This window comes from Ursus americanus, chromosome 24 (assembly GCF_024610735.1).
Source record: "Ursus americanus isolate L20-20 chromosome 24, mUrsAme1.1.p, whole genome shotgun sequence".
Lineage (NCBI taxonomy): Eukaryota > Metazoa > Chordata > Mammalia > Carnivora > Ursidae > Ursus > Ursus americanus.
In genome coordinates, this window is record NC_142150.1 from 40428225 (window position 1) to 40449816 (window position 21592).

Here is a 21592-nt window from a genome sequence, read left to right on the forward strand (position 1 = left end):
CATGTTGGCCCCTTCTGTTTGTTTTCTCTGCATAATGCCCTCTGCTCCTGTGGATTCAGTACCCCCATCATGTGCTGATGGCTTCCAGGTCCGCTCTGCAGCTGGAATACCTCCTGCTTTTAAAACATTTCGGTGTTCTTAGTCTTCCACCCCTACCCTGGCTTCAGACACCGGGGCATCTTGTTCACCCGCTCCCTCTCCATCTGTCCCCACACCCGCACTGGTCATTAAATCATTTATTCAGTTGTCTACAAATATGTGTCGGATGCAGCCTGTTCTAGGAACTTAGACAAAATAATGATCTCTGCCTTTGTGAGGTCTTACCCTGGTGGATGTGATGGGGGATAAACCCTGTACATAATATAAGTGAATCTCTACTGTGTTGGGAGGTAACGAGTAGGTGCTAAGTGCTGCCGGCAAAAAAGAGCAGAATAAAAGGGGTCAGGAGTGTGGTAGGGTGCTTGAAGCAGGTTGCAGGATCCGTGAGAAGCTGAACAAAGACTTGAAGGAGGAAGGGGCATGAACCAAAGGGATTTCTGGGTAAAGAGTCGCAGCCGGTTAAGAGCTGACCTGTCCTGGTTTGCTGGGAGGAGGCGAGTGTGGCTGGAGTGGAAACAGCAAAAGGGTTAGCAGGAGGAGGAGGAGGAGGCAGACCCAGAAGGCATTAGCCAGGACAAGGACTGTGGCTTTTACTCTGAATGACATGAGGAGCCATTGGAGGTGCTGAGTAGAGGTGTAACCTGCTCTACTTAGGTCTAAAAGGATCACCCTAGCACCTGTGTTATTGAATGTAGTGGGGTGGGGGGCAGAGGTGGGAGCAGGGAAACCAGGTAGGAGTTCTTACAGTCTGTTACTCAAGAGATGAGGTCCTGTTGAGTCAACCTCCAAAGTGTCTCTAGAAGTCATTCTTTCTTTTCCATCTTTATCTCCTGGTCTTAGTCTAGACCATCATCTTCTCATGCCTGGGCCAGTTTAACAGCCACCCAACTGGTCACCTTTCCTATACTCTACTCTCCGCTTATTGTCCCCACAGTGGCCAGAAAGATCCTCTGCCCCCTCATCTCACTCCTGACCTCCCCCCCCCACACTCTGCCCTTCAGGCATATGCCCTGTATGTGGGGACCCCCGATGTATCATACATACAAAAAAAGGTTTAAAAAAGTATTTTCACCAAATCATTACATCTATTTCAAAATTAAATAAATTCATCACGAATTAGATTTTTTACAGGGTGGAGAGGGGCAGATGGAGAGGGAGAAAGAGAATCTCAGGCAGGCTCCATGCCCAGTGCAGAACCTGTCACGGGGCTTGATCTCACCCCCCTGAGATCACGACCTGAGCTGAAACCAAGAGTCGGACATTTAACTGACTGAGCCACCCAGGCACTTCAGGCACCCCACAAATTAGATTTTTAATAAGTTAGGTAACAAATAATAATATTTGATTGGTGAGGTTAAAAAATTTAAATACTGGGTACAATAACATGTAAAATGGGAAGGAAGGTTTGATAAGAGAGAAAAAAATCCCCACGTGTCCATCAGGAAGAGAATGGTTGGATCCATCTATTCCAATAATGTTTAATGCATTGAAAAGGCAGATTTAAAAGAAAATCAGACACTTGCATGATTAAAAATAACCAAAACTAAAGGGTTTTCTATATATAGTATCATGTCATCTTCAAATAGTGAAAAATTTACTTCTTCCTCACTAATTTGGATGCCTTTTATTCTTTTTTCTTATCTGATTACGGTGGCTAGGACTTCTAGTACTATGTTGAATAAAAGTGGCTAGAGTGGACATCCTTATCTTGTTCCTGATCATGGGGGAAGCTCTGATAAATGAATTTAGTAAGGTCAAAGGATACAAAATGAATGTACAGAAATCTGTTGCATTCCTAGACACCAATAATGAAGCAACAGAAAGAGAAAATAGAAAGCAATCCCATGTAAAATTGGACCAAAAATACTAAAATACCTAGGAAGAAACTTAAGCAAGGAAGTGAAAAACCTGTAGTCTGAAAACTATGAAACACTGATGAAAGAAATTGAAGACGATTCAGGGGCGCCTGGGTGGCACAGCGGTTGAGCGTCTGCCTTCGGCTCAGGGCGTGATCCCGGCGTTCCGGGATCGAGCCCCACATCAGGCTCCTCCGCTACGAGCCTGCTTCTTCCTCTCCCACTCCCCCTGCTTGTGTTCCCTCTCTCACTGGCTGTCTCTATCTCTGTCGAATAAATAAATAAAATCTTTAAAAAAAAAAAAAGAAATTGAAGACGATTCAAATGGAAAGATGTTTCGTGCTCAAGGATGTAAGAACAGATATTGTTAAAATGTTCATACTACCCAAAGGAATCTACAAACACAACTCAATCCCTATCACAGAACTACAACAAATAATCTTAAAATTTGTACGGAACCACAAAAGACCCCAAATAGCCAAAACAATTTTGAAAAAGAAAAACAAAGTTGGAGGCATCACAATTCCAGATTTTGAGTCATACTGCAAAGCTGTCGTAATCAAAAAGATATGGTACTGGTACAAAACTAGATACCTCGGGGGCGCCCGGGTGGCTCAGCTGCTTAAGCATCTGCCTTCGGCTCAGGTCACGATCCCAGGGTCCTGGGATCAAGCCCCGTGTCGGGCTCCCTGCTCAGTGGGAGTCTGCTGCTTCTCCCTCTCCCTCTACTCCCTGCTCGTGCTCTTTCTCTCTCAAATAAATAAAATCTTTTCAAAAAATAGACACATTGATCAATAGAACAGGATAGAAAGCCCAGAAACAAACCCACAATTGTGTGATCAATTAATCTTTAACATAAGAGGCAAGAGTATACAGTGGGAAAAAGAAAGTCTCTTCAATAAATGGTGTTGGGAAAACTGAACAGCTACATGCAAAAGAATGAAACTGGACCACTTTCTTACACGATACACAAAAATAAACTCGAAATAGATTAAAGATCTAAATGTGAGTCCTGAAACCACAAAAATCTTAAAAGAGAGCAAAGGCAGTCATTTCTGTGACATCATTCACAGCAACATTTTTCTAGATATGTCTCCTGAGTAAGGGAAATAAAAGCAAAAATAAACTGTTGGCACTATATAAAAATAAAAAGGTTCTGTACAGCAAAGGAAACAATCAACAAAACTAAAAGACAACCTACTGAATGGGAAAAGATATTTGCAAGTGACATATCCAGTAAAGGGTTAGAATCGAAAATATATAAAGAACTTATGCAACTCAGTGCCCCCAAAACAACCCAATTAAAAAATGGGCAGAAGACATGAACAGAAACAGGCATTTCTCCAAAGAAGACACCCAGATGGCTGACAGACACTGAAAAAATGCTCAAAATCACTCATCATCAGGGAAATGCAAGTCAAAATCACAATAAGATATCACCTCACACATGTCAGAAGGACTAAAATAAAAAAAAGAAGAAACAAGTGTCGTCAAGGATGTGGAGGAAAAGGAACGCACGTGCCCTGCTGGTGGGGATGCAGACTGGTGCGGCCGCTGTGGGGAACAGTGTGGAGGTGCCTCGAAAATAAAAAATAGAGCTACCCTATGATCCAGTAATCACACTACTGGGTATTTACCCAAAGAATATGAAAACACTGATCCAACAGGATACGTGCACCCCTCTGTTTATTGCAGCACTATTGACAATAGCCAGGTGAGCCCAAGTGTCCATTGATAGATGACTGGATAAGGAAGATGTTCTATACATGCACATGGAATATTACTCAGCCATAAAAAAGAATGAAATCTTGCCATTTGCAAGAACATGGATGGAGTTAGAGAGTATAATACGAAGTGAATTAAGTCAGTCAGAGAAAGACAAATACCATATGATCTCACTCATATGTGGAATTCAAGAAACAAAACAGGGGCGCCTGGGTGGCACAGCGGTTAAGCGTCTGCCTTCGGCTCAGGGCGTGATCCCAGCATTATGGGATCGAGGCCCACATCAGGCTCCTCCGCTACGAGCCTGCTTCTTCCTCTCCCACTCCCCCTGCTTGTGTTCCCTCTCTCGCTGGCTGTCTCTATCTCTGTTGAATAAATAAATAAAATCTTAAAAAAAAAAAAAAAAGAGAAACAAAACAAACAAAGGGGAAAAAAAGAGACAAACCAAAAAACAGACTCGTAACTATAGAGAACAGAGGGTTACCAGAGTGGAGGTGGGCAGGGGGATGGGGGAAATAGGTGAAGAGGATTATGAGCACACTTATCATGGTGAGCACTGAGTAATGTATAGAATTGTTTAATCACTCTGTTGTACATCTGACACTAAGATAACACTGTATGTTAACTACATTGGAATTAAAATGTAAAACTTAATAAAAAATAAAAATAAATTTAAAAATAACCCAAACTAGGGGCACCTGGGTGGCTCAGTCAGTTAAACATCTGACTCTGGCTTTCATGTATGAAAAACACATATCTAACATTATACATAATGGTAAAAGACTGAATGCTTTCCTTCTAAGATCAGATACAAGAAAAGAATGTCCACCCTTGTGACTTCTATTCAGTATTATACTGAAAGTTTTAGCCAGGTAATTAGGCAAGAAAATAAATAAAAGTCATCTAATTGGAAAGGAAGAAATAAAAGTAGGTCTATTTGCAAATGGCAGAATCTTGCATATAGAAAACCCTAAGGAATCCATCAAAAAACTATTAGAGTTAGTAAGTGAGTTCAGCAAGGTTGCAGAATAGAAGATCAATATGCAAAACTCAGTTGTAGTTTTATTCACTAGCAATGAACAATCCACAAATGAGATCAAGAAAATTCCATTCACAATGCACGAAAAAGAATAAAATGCTTATGAATAAATTGAACAAGAGAAATGTAAGACTGGTACAGTGAATAATACAAAACATTGTTGATAGAAATTAAACATCTAAATAAATGGAAAAATATCTTATAACTATGGACTACAGAACTTAATATTTTTAGATGGCTTTGTCCCCAAAATTGAAATCTAAAATTCAGCAGTCCCTGTCAAAATCCCTGCTGCCTTCATTGCAAAAATTAATGAGGTGATCTTCAAATTCATGTGGAAATGAATGAGACCCAAAATAGAGAAAACATTCTTGAGAAGGAAGAAGAAAGCTGGAGTACTCATATTCCCGATTTTAAAACTTAGTACCAAGCCACAATAATCAAGATTATGTAGTACTGACAAAAGGACAGACAAATAAAGCAATAGAGTAGAATTAAAAGTGCAGAAATAAGCACAGACACTTATGGTCACTTGATTATCAACAAGGGTGCCAACACAATGCAGTGAGGAAAAAGTAGTCTGTCAGCAAATGATGCTGGGAACCCTACCTCACACCATACAGAAGCAATTAGCTCAAAATGGATCAAAGACCTAAACGTAAGACCTAAAAGTACAAAAGTCTTAGGAAAAAACAGGCATAAATCTTCATGACCTTGGGTTAGTTAGATAATGGTTTCTTGGATATGACACGAAAAGCACAGCCTTTTAAGAAAAGCTAGATAAATCAGACATCATCAAAATTTAAAACTTTTGTGCTTCAAAAGACACCATCAGGAAATTGAAGAGACAACTCACAGAATAAAAGAAAACATTTGCAAATCATATATTTGATAAAAGATTTGTATCTAGAATGTAAAAAGAACTCTTACAACTCAGTAATAAAAAGACAACCCAATTCAAAAATGGCAAAGGATTTGAACAGAAATTTCTTCAAAGAAGACATGGCCAACAGGCACACGAAGGAAATGCAAATCCAAACCACAATGAGATCACTGCACATTCACTAGGATGGTTACAATAAGAAAGACAGGCATGAAAAGAGCAACAATAACAAGTGTTAGCAAGGATCTGGAGATACTGGTACCTTTGTGCATTTCTGGCAGGAAATCTCAGTTCTCCTCCAAACTGACCTAAAATTTCAATCTAGATCAAAAGAGTTTTTCATGGAACTTAAGAGTTTATTTTAAGATACGTATATGTGACTCTTGATCCCAGGGTTGTGGTTTCAGGCCCCACGTTGGGTGTAGAGATTACGTTATAAAACAAAGAAAAAAATGTGGGGCTCCTGGATGGCTTAGTCAATGGAGCATCCGACTGGTTTTGGCTCAGGTCATGATCTCAGGGTTGTGGGATCGAACCCCGAGTCAGGCTCTGGGCTCAGCGAGGAGTCTGCTTGAGATTTTTTCTCTCCCTCTCTCTTTGCCCTCCCTCCTGCTCTCTCTCTCTAAATAAATAAAATCTTTAATAAAACCAGAACCTCTTCCTTTCCTAAGCTGGTGGAGGGCACATAGGTGTGTCTACTTTGTTTTTTTTTTTTTTAAGATTTTATTTTAAAGCAATCTCCATAACCAGTGAAGGGCTCAAACTCACAGCCCCAAGATCAAGAGCCCCATGCTCCACTGACTGAGCCAGCCGGATGCCCCAATACCAAGAATTTTTTAAAGTGAGAGGAATATATATGGTATATAGTATATCACGGATAAAACATTTAGATTTGTTTTAGATTTTATTTTTAAGCAGTCTCTACACACCATGTGCGGCTCGAAACCACAACCCTGAGATCAAGAGTCACGTGCTTCACCGACTGAGTCAGCCAGGTGCCCCTACATTTTTCTCTTTTTGTAGTCAGGAATCTTTCTTTAAGTAATAAGAATGAGGTAAGTCTACATAGCCTGATGTAGAAAAACTTCTAAGACATTTTATTAGGTTAAAAAAGTAACTTCCAGAATAATGTTAGAAGTATGGTCTCATTGATGTAAAGAAAAAATTAGCTCTGTGTGTGTATTTATATACATATTTTGTATTACATGCGCCTATTGACAAGGATTACACTTCCAAAGGGGACACCTAGGGGTGCCTGGGTGGCTCAGTCCGTTAAACGTCTAACTTTTGATCTCAGCTCAGGTCTTGATTCCAGGGTCTTGAGTTCAAGCCCCATGGTGGGTTCCAAGCTGGGCATAGAGCCTACTTAAAAAAAAGAGAGAGAGAAAAGAAAAAAGAAAAATAAATAAAGGGGACATCTCTAGGGAAAAGAGGAGGAGGTGGGACGGGGGAGGAGTGTTGTGAAGAGAGATGTCTGTTTTTTTTTTTTTTTTAAAGGGGGAAAGGATTTTCCTCATTTTTATTTATTTATTTTTTAAGATTTTATTTATTTATTTGACAGAGATAGAGACAGCCAGCAAGAGAGGGAACACAAGCAGGGGGAGTGGGAGAGGAAGAAGCAGGCTCCCAGCGGAGGAGCCTGATGTGGGGCTCGATCCCATAACGCCGGGATCACGCCCTGAGCCGAAGGCAGACACCCAACCGCTGTGCCACCCAGGCACCCCGAGAGATGGCTGTTTTATCCTGCATACTTATGAGCAGCTTAAAACCATATGAAAGAGAATGTATTCATCTATTACTTGTATAATCATTTATAAAATGATTTTGAGGATTTCAATGAGTCCAAAAAAAAAAAAAATGTGGACACCCCATGACCCAGCAGTTTCAATTCTAGGACTCCATCTTAACAAAGAATTCACTGAAGCACAGTTTGTAAGAGAGAAAATTTAGAAACAACCTACATGCCCATCAATAGGCAAATGGTGAGATTTATATAACCTTACAGCAGAATGGTTAGAGTAGTAACCAAAGTTCGTCAAATGCAGAGTATATGCCAGACCCTACATTCGTGTGTTCACTTAATCCTGGCAAGGTAGACACCATTACTTCCCTCATTTTATAGACAAGGAAACGGAGGCTCAGAGAGCTTGAGCCATTTGACCAGTCACTTAGAATCGAAGTGGTAGACACAGGATTTGAACCCCGGGAGTATCTGATTTCACAATCATCCACCTTGACCACTGGGTCTCCTAAACGCAGGCATTAAGAAGGATGAGTTCAGATCAATGTCGCTGCCACGAAAAGTTGTCTATCCTGTTATAGAAAAAAAAGATCGTAAAATGGTTATACAGTAAGATTTCAATTTTGTGAACTGAAAAAAAAATAATTCGTAAAATATCTGGAGGAATATTCACCAGCTGTTACTGGTGGTTATGTGGGTAGGAGGTAGAGATAGGATTACGTCTGTTTATGGGTTATGTTAGAAATTTCTGTAAGGTTTGAGGTTTTCACCAAGTAAGGGGATTCCTTTCATAAACAGAAAAATAAAGATTTAAAAGTGAAGGCAGCAGCAATTCTGGGTTGCTGGGAGCTGCGTGGCAGGGTAAGCCTGAAGCTTCATGGAGCACCATTGGCTTTCCGGAGGACAAACAGCCTTCCGATCAGAGACCTGAGCTGCCTGCCTGTAGGCACATCTGGCCCGTGGTCGAGTTTTGTTTGACCCGCACAGGACTGACAATGTTTTATCCATTAGTTGTCATTGCTTAAAATGTGTAAGATTTCACATAAGAAGTAAGGATGTCTGGCTCCTCCAGGAAACTTGACTGGCCCCACTGGGCCCACCTTCCTGGTAAGAGCTGCTTGGATGGGGCCAGTGCTTTTCAGTCCCTGGAGGCCAAGGTCACTCCCGCTCATTACCTGTCCCAGCTCTGTGGGCATTAGCTTTGCTACTTGGGGCACGCGTTGAAATGGAGACATGCTTGGCACTCCTTGACCAGCCATGCTCACCCCTTAATTCAGCGGGGTATTGGCTCCAGGAGCACATATCGGGAATTTGTCCCATCATTTATCTGACACACGTTTATTACATTGTTTCTTCCTAGAGTAAGCCCATGCTGGTGTGAAAATTGAGAAAAGGAAACCTCATTTAGAATGGAGCCAGGAGGCCGGCAGGGGGAGCTCTCACGCCCAGCCCTGGCTGTCTACCGCAGACCCAAGGGGAAGAGAGGAACCTAGCAAGGGGATACTCCTGCACTATTCCAGCAAGAGGAGGGAACATTTCTTCTTGCCCCAGCAACAGCCCAGCCAATGACGGACAGTCACAGCCCAGCCACTGAGAAACCGCTATACTTCAAGCTCCCAGTTTACTCCAATGGACTTTTAGTTTATAACCCCCGACTCCCCCCCTTTCCTCTATAAAAGAGTGGTCCTCTGCTCGGTCAGGGAGTTGCTCCTGGTTTTGCTGGAGCCTGCTTGTCCCAGGTTGTAATTCTCGGCGATTCCCGAATAAACCCATCTGTTGCTTGTAAAATAACCGGCTGCTCCAGATGATGCCGCATGGAGGAGAAAAGAGCTCTCCGCGGAGGGAGCGCCTTGCCCAAATTGCAAAATTGTAAGGAAACACATGGTGGTTATTGTTGCAAACCTTTCAGTTTGAGGGTGGTCTGTTTCATAGCAATGGATCACCGAAACCAAAGCGGGCACGATGTCTGGTTTGTCTCACTGTTCCCAGCCCCAGGTCCAGGGTCTGGGACACAATACGAGTTCAGTGGATATTGAAAGAGTGAATAAACAAATGTTTGGATGGGGGAATAGATGGCTGGATATGGTCATTGACTCGGGCCTGACCGCCCTGGGGTGGTAGGTTTCGGCAGAATCAGGGACCCGGGGCAGCAGCTTCTTGGGGGACTGAGGGGACAATTCCTGTTGGGATTGGTTTTTTGTTTGTTTTTGCTTTTTTTGGGTTTTGTTGTTGTTGTTGTTGTTGTTGGGTTGTTCAAACTCATTTCCTGGGCAGGGTTCCCATCAGAGCCCCTGGAGGGGGCATATCACAACAGATGTTCCCGTGAGGTGGTGACTGCTGTCAGGGACCTAGAAGCTTCCATAGCACCGTGGTTCCAGAGCCGCACCATCCGTGCTGGAGCCACACCAGCAGAAGGCAGGCCTGGGGCTGGGGCGGGGGGGGGGGGGGCTCCATTTCACTCAGTTCCAGAGTTAAGTCTCACATGATTGCAGTTAAACAGCTGGAACATTTTTATTTTTCCATCCCAACCTTTGCAAGCCAGGAAGGCATCTGGGAGGGGGCTGGGTCGGGTGCCACGTGAGCCAGATGGCTACCCCCACGTCCACTCACTGCTCTGCCGAAGGCCTTCCTCACTGGGCATTTGGATTCCTGCGTGTCGGCTTCAGCCTGCCGCCCCCACCGTCGTGGCCAGACTTTGTGTCGTGGCCAAACTTAACTCGTCCTCATTCCTCACACTCTGCTTGTCTCTTCAGCGTAGCTTTCTTCTCTTTCATTCCTCCTTCGTGTGAGATGCTTTCCTCCTTCCGTTTGCCGGGAAAATGCTTAGTGCAGCTCCAGAGACACTTCAATGACTCTCTCCCTCCCCTTGGTGCCCGTGGCACTGAGCCAGTGGGAACACAGTCTCATCAGACCCTACGTTGTCATTACTCCTGTGTCTGTGACCTCTGTCAGGGCAGGGTTCGGAATACTAAGAATAACTCCTCTGCGTGTGGTGTAAATTGTAAGGTTGGCCACACAGCCCATGTGTGTTGAGCTCTGACCGTACGCCTGGCTTATCACAATCCTACAGACCAGGTACCATTAGCACGCTTCTTTCCTGGTTGGGGAAACTGAGGTAGAGAAAGATTAGGTAACTTGCCTGAGGTTTGCACAGCTAACAGAGAAAGACAAAGTCAGGATTTAACCCAGGCAGGGTGGCCCCTCAGCCTCTTTACTTTGCAACACATGCATTTTCTCGATCCCTGTGACAAATTGCCATTTTTCCCTGAAGTAATCTGTAAGCCCAACGTGGGGCTTGAACTCATGATCCCAAGTTCAAGAGTCGCATGCTCTACTGACTGAGCCACCCAGGTGCCCCCCAAGTTACCATTTGATTGATGAGAAAGCCAAAGCTCAGAGAGGCTAGGAGACTTAGCCAGTCAGCCTGCTGGAGAGTGGCAGAGCTAGGACAGTTGTCTGGTTCCCCCACACTCCCCTGCACTTCTTGCGAGCCAACAGCCCCCACTGTCTGGACCTGACTCCCCCAGGACCTGTGGTGAGTTGCACCCCCAATCCAAGCAGTGTCTGGGGCTCAGTCATTACCCACAGTCTTTGGGCAAAGCCGGGGAGCAGTCACCACTGGGCTACACAATCTGAGTGTCCTTGGAGGGCAGAGCAGGGACAGGGAGCCCAAGTCTCTGCCCGCGGCAGGGGGCAGGTGGCCAGGGGTGAGGCCATGTCATAACTCTAAACGCAGACCCTGAGGGCATCTATGAAAGGGACAAAGAATACAGGGGTGGAATAAGGAAGGCCCAGAGACAGCACCTGTTACCCAAGTGTATTGTAAACAAAGAAAGTTGTGGGGGAAATAAGTTGCTGGCTTGGGCAATCAGTTCGCACTCAGCCAATCAACACACATTTACAGGGCCTGTTATGTGCCAGGCACGGAGCTGTGTGCTGGGGACTCAGTAGGGAGCAAGAAGACACTTTCTGCCCTCATGAACCTTCTTGCCCAGTGCAGGAAATGTGAGATACATACTTTTCGTCCTGCCTTTTTGCCATTAGAATGGAGTCTCCCTGCTGCCCCTGATTCAGTCATTTCTTTATCCAGCAAGTGTTTAAATTTAAATTCAATTAGCCAACAGAGAGTATATCATTAGTTTCAGAGGTAGTGTTCAACAATCCGTGAGTTGCGTATAACACCCAGGGCTCATCACATCACATGCCCCCCTTAATGCCCATCACCCAATTATCCAGCAAGTATTTACCGAGTGCCCACCACGAGCCAGCCCTTGTGCTCATTGTAGAGAACGCATTCGTGAGCAGAACAGGTAAAAATCCCTGTCCTCCTGGAGCTTCCAGTCAACAGACAACAAATAAACAAGGAAACACATAGAGAAGTGTTGACGTTGGGGGATCGAGAGGGGAGGGGAGGGGAGGTGGAGCAGATGAGGAGGACTCAGAGTGTCTGAAGGGAGGAGAGACAGTCCTTCTGTCCCTGTGGGAGGTGTGCACAGATGTGGGTTCAGGTAGCTCCAGGAACAGGACAAGGGAACGAGTGTGAGAGGTGGGAGGAGCGAGGAGAAGTTGTGACCAGTCATCGCCGAAAGCAGGACCAGGATCTGAGCAGAGAAACACGGGAGAATTCCAGGAGGTGGGTGCCCAGGGACTCCTGCACCCCGAGGTCACGGCGAGACAGCCCTCTGGTTCTCTGATTTGCTTCGTCTCAGGGGCACGTACCACGTAGATGGATGAATGGGTTCAGCTGGGGTGTGGCGTTTCTAGGATATATCCATGTGCTCTTGATTCTCCTCTTTCCAAGAGGTGGCCCCTAATTCCCCCTCCTTGAGTGTGAACTGGGCTCAGTAATTCGCTTCTAATGAGTAGATGAAAACAAAAGTGATGGCATGACTTGTGAGACTTGGTCACAAAAGGCACTTTGGCTTCCTGCTTGCTCTGTGTCTCAGGTCACTCACTCTGGGGAAGCCAGATGCCATGGCAGGGAGACAGGCAAGCAGCCCTCTGGATAGGACGACGTGGTGTGCAACGGAGGCCCCGCAGCCCCCAGCCATGTGAGTGAGCCCCCAAGGAGGGGGACCCCGCAAACCTCCGGCCCCTATCAAGCCTTCAGACGATGGAGGCTCTGGCCAACATCCTGACTGCAAACCTCAGGAGAAACAGTGAGTCAGAACTTCCTAGCTCTGTTGCTCCTGAATTTCCTAAGCTATGGAACAGGGAGGTAGTAAATTCTTTTTCAATTTATTTATTTTTTATTTTTTTAGATTTTTATTTATTTATTTGTCAGAGAGAGAGAGAGAACAAGCAGGGAGAGTGGCAGGCGGAAGGAGAAGCAGGCTTCTTGCTGAGCCAGGAGCCAGATATGGGGCTTGATCCCAGGACCCCAGGATCATGACCTGAGCCGAAGGCAGAACCTTAACCGACTGAGCCACCCAGACGCCCCTTTTTTAATTTAAACCACAACGTTCTGGGGTAATTTTTATACAACAAAAGATAACAAATACACCAGTGGCTTCGATAGAGAGAGGAGAAATTGGAGGGCAGGCTTCCACCTGGTGATGCAAGAACCCAGGCTCCTTCTGTCTTGTGGCTCTGCTATCCTCTGGGTGCCCTGGAGATCTGCACTGGGCTGGAAATCTGGGATATAGAAAATGAGGGAGATTGTTAGAGCAGTTTTCAAAGGCCATACCTGGTAACGAATAATAAAAAATAATGAAAAATGGGATGAGGAGGTCACATGTAAGATGGAACCAAAAGAAGATGAGAGCGTAGGGTGGGTGGAAGGGAAAAAGGAACAAGGATCAGTAGGAAGACCCTCTGGCCTGAAAGTGTGGGTGTATTTTAGGAAACAAGGAGAACCCCTGAGTGATGAGCTGGGGGAGTGACGCTGAGAATGGCCGAAACGGACTGTGAAGAGGTGAGTGGAGACCGGGCACGCTTGGCCTTGTTAACAGCCAGACTAGGGTCCGTGGGAAGATGCTGCAGGGTCCAAGCCGGAGACAGGAGCAGGTCTGCCCTGGGAATGTCCTGAGGGCCGCAGTAGAGGGAGGGGCTGGAGGAGGGAGGGGGTAGCCGCTGGAGCAGGAAGAGTGGTCAGGAAGCTGATGCAGCCCTCAGACGGAGATAAAAACAGCCTGCTGTGGTCTGGGCGGGGTGGACAGACACCCTCCAGGCATAGAGAGGGCCAGGATGCGGTATTTGAGTAAATGGGGGAGGGAGAGAAAAAGGGAGAAGCCAAGCAGCCCCAGGCTTCCGTGGGGAAGATAGAATTAGTATCTAAGACGTGGAATCCCAGAGACTACGGGTTGAGAGGCAACCTGTTGAGTTCACTTGTTAAAATTATGAAATATTTGATATGTACAAAATAATCGATGTCAGATATTCGTAAGCAATGGAGTGAAATAATAAATTAAACACCCGGCTTGAAAAACACAACATCAGCGACATCTCTGTTTCCCCATTTCCTCCTCCCAACACATCTCCCCGGCCACCACAACCCTACTTTATATTATTTTTAAACTCATTACCTTGCTATCATTTTTCTCATAAACTTGAGCGGCTGTTTTATTACACATATGCTTACCAAAATATTCCAGTTAAGAATTGAAAGGATTTGCTTTTTCGGTATAAAACTGACCGCACGCCCAATCAAGCTCCCGGTATCCAGATCCCGTTTCAACAACTGGCTCAAACTTTCTGCCCAGACACTCCCTCTCCTGTTGCTCTCGGCCACACATCCCTACTGGTGCGGTGTGCCCTTGGGGTGCGTTTCACTGGGCACGGCAAGATGCATTCCGTGCATTCGTTGAGGTGATGCAATTTTTCCCCTCTATCTGTTAAAGAGGTAAATTGCATTCATTATATTTCTCATTTCTAACCTGGCCTTCGGATTGATTGATTGATTGATTTTAAGTAGGCTCCATGCCCAGCTCAGAGCTCAACAAGGGGCCTGAGCTCACGACCCTGAGATCAAGACCTGAGCTGAGATCAAGACCTGAGCCGAGATCAAGAGTCGGACGCTTTGGGTGCCTGAGTGGCTCAGTGGGTTAAGAGTCTGCGTTCAGTTCAGATCATGATCCCGGGGTTCTGGGATTGAGTCCCTCATTGGGCTCCCTGCTCAGCGGGGAGCCTGCTTCTCCCTCTCCCTCTGCTGCTCCCCCTGCTGTGCTCTCTTGCTCGCTCTTTGCCAAATAAGTAAATAAATAAATAAATAAATAAATCTTAAAAAAAGAAAAGAGTTGGACGCTTAACCGACTGAGTCACCCAGGCGCCCCTAACTAACCTGGCCTTTTTAGAATAAATCCAATTTGGGCACAGTGTGTTATCTTTCCTGTATATTACTAGATTGAGTTTACTAATAATTTGCTTAGGGTTTTTACATCTATGTTTCTGAGCCTGAAGAATTTCTTTTATAGTCTATTGGCTTTTTGGTATCAAGTATATAGTACCCTGATGATGTGTGGGGGATGGGCCCTCTTTTTTTATACTCTGGAATATTTGTATAAGATGCAATTATTTGTTCTTTGAATTTTAGTTAATCTTACTGGTGGAACCATATAGGCCTGGATTTTCTTTATAAGATTTTGTCTAATGATTCAATTTGTTTAGTGTTATAGGACTAAGCAGAATTTCTATTGCCATCTGTTTTATTTTTGGTGAGTTATATTTTTCTATAGGGACTTATCTACTTTCATATAAACAAATATAAGTATATAAAATATGTTTCTTTTTTAAGATTTATTTTATTTATTTATTCGAGACAGAAAGAGAGAGTGCGCACGCAAGTGGGGGGGAGGGGCAGAGGAACAGGATCTCAAGCAGACTCCAAGCTGAGTGCAGAGCCCAATGTGGGGCTTGATCTTACGACCACGAGATCACAACCTGAGAGGTTTAACCGACTGAGCCACCCAGGAGCCCCAGTATATGTTTCATATATAAAGTATAAAAGTTGTCATAAAGTTGTTTGTAATATCCTCATATATTTATTTTCTAATATCTGTAGTTACAGCTCCCTTTTCATTCCTATTATTGTTAATTTGTGCCTTCTCTTTTAAAAATTATTCTGAATCAATCTTGCCAGAGGTTTGTCAATTTTATGGGTATTATAAAAGAACCAAATTTTGGCTTTTTAATTTTTTCTGTTTTATTAAGTTCTACTCTTTTATTCCTTCTGCTTTCATTAGGCATATTTTTGTTCTTTTTTAAAACATTATTTATTTTGAAATAATTTTAGGCTTACGAAAAATTGCAAAAACAGTGCAGAGAGTTCCTGTCTACCCTTCACCAAACTTCTCTTAATGCTAACATCTTACACAACCACAGGACTGTTATTGAAACCGGGAAATTAACAGCGCTGTAATACTATTAGCTAATCTATAGACCTCGTTTTAATTGTGCCAGTGGACCCATTCATGTCTTTTTCCTGGTCCAGAATCCAATCCAGGATTCCAAATTGCATAGCACTGGTATATTATTCATTGTTATGTAACAATTATGCTAAAACTTGGGAGCTTAAAACAACAAATATTTATTGTCTCATAGTTCCTGTGGGTCAGGAGTTTGGGAGCTGCTTAGGCGGGTTGTTCTTGGTCAGGGTGTCCGATGACGTTGCATTCATGACGTCAGCCAAGACTGTGGTCATCTGACGTCTTGACTAGGACTGCGGGATTTGTTTTCAAGATGGCCTGTTTACGTAACTGAAGACGCTTCATTCAGTTCATCGCCATGTGGGTCTCTTCATGGTGCTGCTCGAGGGGCCTCATGACATGGCAGCTGGCTTCACCCAAAGAAAGTAAGGCTTAAGTTGCAAAGTCCTTTATGACCCAGCTTCAGAAGTCACTCTGTGTCATCTCCACAGTATCCTTTTGATACACGGGTCAGCCCTGTTCCATGATCAGCAGCATCACTCAGAGGCCATTTTGGAGGTTGGCTACCATACTTGTCATGTCTCCTTGGTCTTCTCCAATCTGGGACGATTTCTCAGATTTATTTTTCTTCCGTGAACCTGACACTTTTTTTGGAGTATTAGCAGAGAGGGAGACTCTGAGCTAAGACAGAGTCTTAGACAGCAGAGCCTGACACAGGGCTCGATCTCAAGAGCCTGAGATCATGACCTGAGCCGAAAATCAAAGAGTTGGTCGCTCAACCGATTGAGCCACCCAGGTGCCCCCTCTTTCCCCCTTTTACGGCTGCACAATACTCCATTGTCTGGATGTACCAAATCCCTTCACCCAGCTCCCATGTATAATATAGTCTGTAAAGCTTGCTGCAGTTATTTGCAATGACAAACAATGCTTCAATAAATAATCTTGTGCGTATATATTTTCATACTGTCAGAAGTATATCATCGGGGGAAATTTCTAGATGTGGCATTGCTGGGCCACAAAGTAAGTACATGTGCCGCTTTGTTCGATGTTGCCAAATGTCCCTACAGAAGGGTTAGACCAGTTCCCACTTCCATTGGCAACACGAGGTCTGTTTCACCACAGCCTTGCCAACAAAATATGTTGTATTGTCTGCTTTTTACCAGTCTGATAGGTATTTCGGTGTTGACTTAATTTGATTTAAGTGAGTTTGAACTTTTTTCATATGTTTGAAAAAGATTGTTATGTCATTTATTCGGTGAATTTTCTGTTCAGATCTTCTTCCCATTTTTTAAAATCTAGGTTTTAGTCCTTTGTCTCACAATTTGTAATGGTTCTTTCTATGTTAAGGACATAGGTTGAAAAGTTTTCTCTTAGTTTGTCAGGTGTCTTTGTTAAGAAGCAGTTTAGCAGCTTTTGTTTTCTATTTTGTATACAATGTTTCTATTGCTGGAATGTTCGAGTATTAACATGAGATAATTTCAACAGCAAGCAAAAGGTTCCTCTTCTGAACGCTTTAAATTAAAGGACATTTATTATTTCATACAACCAGAAGTTCAAGTAGGTGGTGAAAGCCTGCAGTAATTAAGTGGCTCGATGATGTCATCAGAGATCCAGGATTTTCATATCTTTCTCCTCCAACATTCTCAGCATGTTGATTTTTGTCTCCTGACCTGTCCTCCCTGGGTCCTAAGGTGGCTGTCACAACTGTTCATGGTGTGTTTGCCGTGCGAAAATCTTTTCTTCACTTGAGACGGTCAAATTTATGAATCTTCTCTTTTACTGTCTCTGAATTTTGAATCAGAGTTAGAAAGCCGGTTTCTACGCAGAGGGGAATGAGGAATTCACTCGTGTTTTCTTCCAGGGCTTCTATGGTTCTGTATTTGACATTTAGACTCCTGGTATACCTGAAGTGTCTTCTCAGGTGGAGGGTAAGGAATGGGTCTATTTTTTTCTCTGTCCAAACGGTTAGTGGGTGGTCGCACACCATTTATTATAAAGGTCACCTTTTCTCGGGTGGATTTGAGATCCGTCCTGTGTCTCCTGTCCTATACCAAATTTCCACTGTCCATGGGTTAGGTTTTCTCTTCTATTCGACTGGTTTGTCTACTCCTGTACCACGACCATGCTGTGTTAATTGCAGAGGCTTTACCCGTGTTTTAATGTCTGCTAGGACTCGTCCTCTGTCTAGCGACCTATTGTTGTGATAGCTAGCTATCTCCTGTGTTCTAGCAGCTTCTGTGGGCACCTGGAATCTGGGAGGGGCCTCGTTGAGGGCTGTGGCTTGCGGTCTCTCATGAGCTAATCTGAATGAGTTAACTTAATGAGTTAAGCAAGGCTGCGGTCAACTCAAGGATCCACGGAGGCTGAGGCTTGGAGAGTCACCTTCTAAGCTCCCTCACGTGGCCGTGGGCAGGCCTCAGCTCCTCCCCAGCTGGAGACCTCAGTTCCTTGCCATGTGGGCCTCTCCATGGGACTGCTCACAGCACAGTTTCCCTCGGAATAACTGATCCAAGAGAGAGAAAGTGAGAAAGGCCCAAGAAGGAAAACTTTTTTTTTTTTTTTTTAATAACCTAGGAACTGAGAATGAGAAGACAAGCCACAGACTGGCATTGCGTCAAATAAAAACAGTTCCTTCGGGCAGAACAAGAGAGTTCTTCCTCCTTATGACCTGCCTTTCCACCCTGGGCAGAACCTCTGCCTCACCCTACGGGACCTAGGGCTGGGGAGAGCAGCCCATTATCCTGAGCGAGGCCCTGGCTCTAGAAGCTGGTGGGGGAGGGGGACAATAGCCAGAGGTCTTCTCGACTTTCGCTCCTGGCATGGAATCCCTGCGCTAGGAGAAAGCTGGGGTGTGAGTCATGGGGATCCAGGATTTTAGGCCTGTCATGCCTGGAGTAGAGCTTCTTCCGACAAGCGTGGGTTGGGCGTGGGGAAAAGATGCCCGGTTCTTTTTTGCCGCACTTTCCCGGACTAGAGAGCTTCCATGACAAGGGGGTCACACACACTGATGGCTTGCCCCTCCTGGAGTGAAACATTCGCTCTACCCTGGGACGTGGCGATTGGAGTGGGAGAGGGAGGCCCCTGCTTTCTCGGCTGCAACGCCCCGAAGTAGAGCTTCCAGAAAAGACAGGAGGGGGAGGGGATGGGAAGAGAAAGGAGTGGGTTGTGGCCCGATGATGCCACAAGCTCTCGCTGTTCTTACTGAGATTTCCTTGAATGAATTCTTCTACATTTGCTGGGTGTGCCTGTAGGAGAATTTCCAGACATAAAATAGTTGGGTTTTCAGAAATATTTTTTCCCAGGTAAATGGTTGTTTCATTGCGGAGAGCGTGTACTGAGCTCCTCACTCTGACCTTTTGGAAATGAACCTTAAGATGTAAAAGTATTTCTTGGCCCACGGTTTTCCTCTTGTCACTTCTTATTTATTATAAGTGTGTTCTCCCCCCTTTTCTTTTTCTTTTTTTTTTTTTTTAAGATTTATTTATTTATTTATTTGACAGAGAGAGACAGCCAGCGAGAGAGGGAACACAAGCAGGGGGAGTGGGAGAGGAAGAAGCAGGCTCATAGCGGAAGAGCCTGATGTGGGACTCGATCCCAGAACGCCGGGATCACGCCGTGAGCCGAAGGCTGACGCTTAACCGCTGTGCCACCCAGGTGCCCCATGTCCCCCCTTTTCTTAAACAAGGGAGCTGGTACTTTTTTCTATATGCTAACTTTTCTGAAAATCCAAGTCCAATTTTTATTCTACAGTCCGTTCATCTTTGTTTTTTGTTTTTGTTTTTTTACTGTTTCCCCATTTGTGCTTTCTTTGGGTTTACTTTATGGCTCTTTCTCTAGTCCTGAGCTGGGAATTACATTCATTTCTTTTCATTCTTTCATTTTAATGATGCAAGTGTTTAGTGCGGCGAATTTCCCTTTGATCGTTGCTTTCAACAGATTTCGCAGAATCCAATAGGAAGTATTCTCATTCTCATTATTTTTTAGAAATTGGTATTCCCGTTTATTTTCACCAAAATCTTTTTGGTTTTGTCTTTATTAATGATTTCTCATTGTATTATGTTGTGCTCAGACAATATTGTTCATAATATTTCTACTTTATTGAACTTACTGATGATTTCTTTGTGACCTGACGTGTGATTCATTCTTTTTTCGGGGGGGGTGGGGTATTTTTCTTTGGATTCATGGTTTTTTTGTGGAGGGAGATTTCTAGTTTGTGTATTTTTATTTTCCGATTTTTTTTTTGTATGTCTGTATGTTTGTATTTAGTAAGCTCCATGCACAGTGTGGGGCTTGAACTCATGACCCTGAGATCAAGAGCTGCATGCTCTACCAACTGAGTCAGACAGGTGGCACCGCATTTTTTTTTTTTTTTTTTTTTGGTTTTTAATAATAACTCCATACAGATCTGTTAATAATCTTCTTTTTCATTTTTGTGGTCTGGGTGTTTTACACGATTCCTAGTTCAATAGCACTCTTATGTCAATAGAGCAAAGTCTACAGTTTAGTGGATTTTCATTTATTTGTTTGGTGAGGGGAGGGATTTGTGGCCTCCAACTTTTTTGTTTCTCTTTTGTCTTGTAAGACCCTAAATTTTCCCCTTTTGTTGTTTACCCCCTTCACCACTCAATTGCTCAGGGATACCTCTTGCTCATTTTTGCTTTTGTTTTCTTCTCCCGGAACCTAGGTGTTTTTTTAAAAAAGATTTTATTTATTTATTTGACTGAGAGAGAACACAAGCAGGGGGAGGGGCAGAGGGAGGGGGAGAAGCAGGCTCCCTGCTGAGCAAGGAGCCGATGTGGGGCTCAATCCCAGGACCCTGGGATCATGACCTGAGCCAAAGGCAGATGCTTAACCGACTGAGCCATCCAGGAGCCCCTATGCGTTTTATTTTATTTTTAAGTAAACTCTATGCTCAATGTGGGGCTTGAACTCGTGGGGCTTGAATTAATGACCCAAAGATCAAGAGTCACATGTTCCACGGACTGAGCCACCCAGGTGCCCCAGAACCTATGCATTTTAAAAACTGACCCCCTCAAATCCCACCCACTTTGAAGTTCTTGCCTGTGACGCCAGCTCTGACCTCCCCAGACATTCTCCTAGTATCTTCGGGTTATAGGAAGACAGTCTTTCCCATGGAGGTTCTGAATCTACCTTGGGCCCTGCTGCAACCCCCTCTCCCTCCCTGGTTTCTCCAGGCACAAAGCCGGCTGGTGGGTGGGGTGAGATCTGCACTGAGATTTGGTGTGCTTTCTTTTTATTTAGTTATTTTGAAGGGTGAACACTGTCTACTTTTAAGTTACGTTGAGGCTGTGTTTTCAGCAGTGTTAGTTCCCACTCTTGTTATTCTGATTTGTTTTGGGAGGAAATGTTGAAAAATGGGGGCCCAGCCAGCTGCTATGGTCCCCAGATACCCAGAAGTCCCCCAGCTCTTTTGTTTTGTAACTTTCTTTTTTTTTTTTTTAAAGATTTTTTAATGTATTTGACAGAGACAGAGACAGCCAGCGAGAGAGGAAACACAGCAGGGGGAGTGGGAGAGGAAGAAGCAGGCTCTCAGCGGAGGAGCCCGATGTGGGGCTCGATCCCAGAACGCTGGGATCACGGCCTGAACCAAAGGCAGACGCTTAACGACTGCGCCACCCAGGCGCCCCTAAGATTGATTTATTGGGGCACCTTGGTGACTCAGTTGGTTAAGCAGCCGACCCTTGATTTTGGCCCAAGTCATGATCTCAGCGTCCTGGGATCAAGGCAGGAGGAGGAGGGGGGGCGCTCCCACCCAGCGGGAGTCTGCTTGAGATTCCCCTCTCCCCTTACCCCTCCCCCCACATGCTTGCGCACACGTGCACATGGTCTCTCTCTCTCTAACATAAACAAATGGGTATGGTTGTT

At 44.5% G+C, this 21592-nt stretch overlaps 1 protein-coding gene across 3 annotated transcripts in view; it reads left to right on the plus strand.

The window, feature by feature from the left end:
• The window catches only part of SPDYC (speedy/RINGO cell cycle regulator family member C), a 32594-nt gene that overhangs the window by 1544 nt on the left and 9458 nt on the right, over positions 1-21592 (plus strand). The window contains exons 2-4 of one of the 3 annotated variants that reach the window (XM_087855013.1): positions 8704-9212; positions 12290-12394; positions 13186-13257. The gene's annotated coding sequence lies outside the window, so the exon portion shown is untranslated. Of the gene's footprint in view, positions 1-8703; positions 9213-12289; positions 12395-13140; positions 13258-21592 lie in introns of those variants that run through there. The other 2 variants (XM_087855014.1, XM_045775586.2) reach the window with 2 other exon arrangements.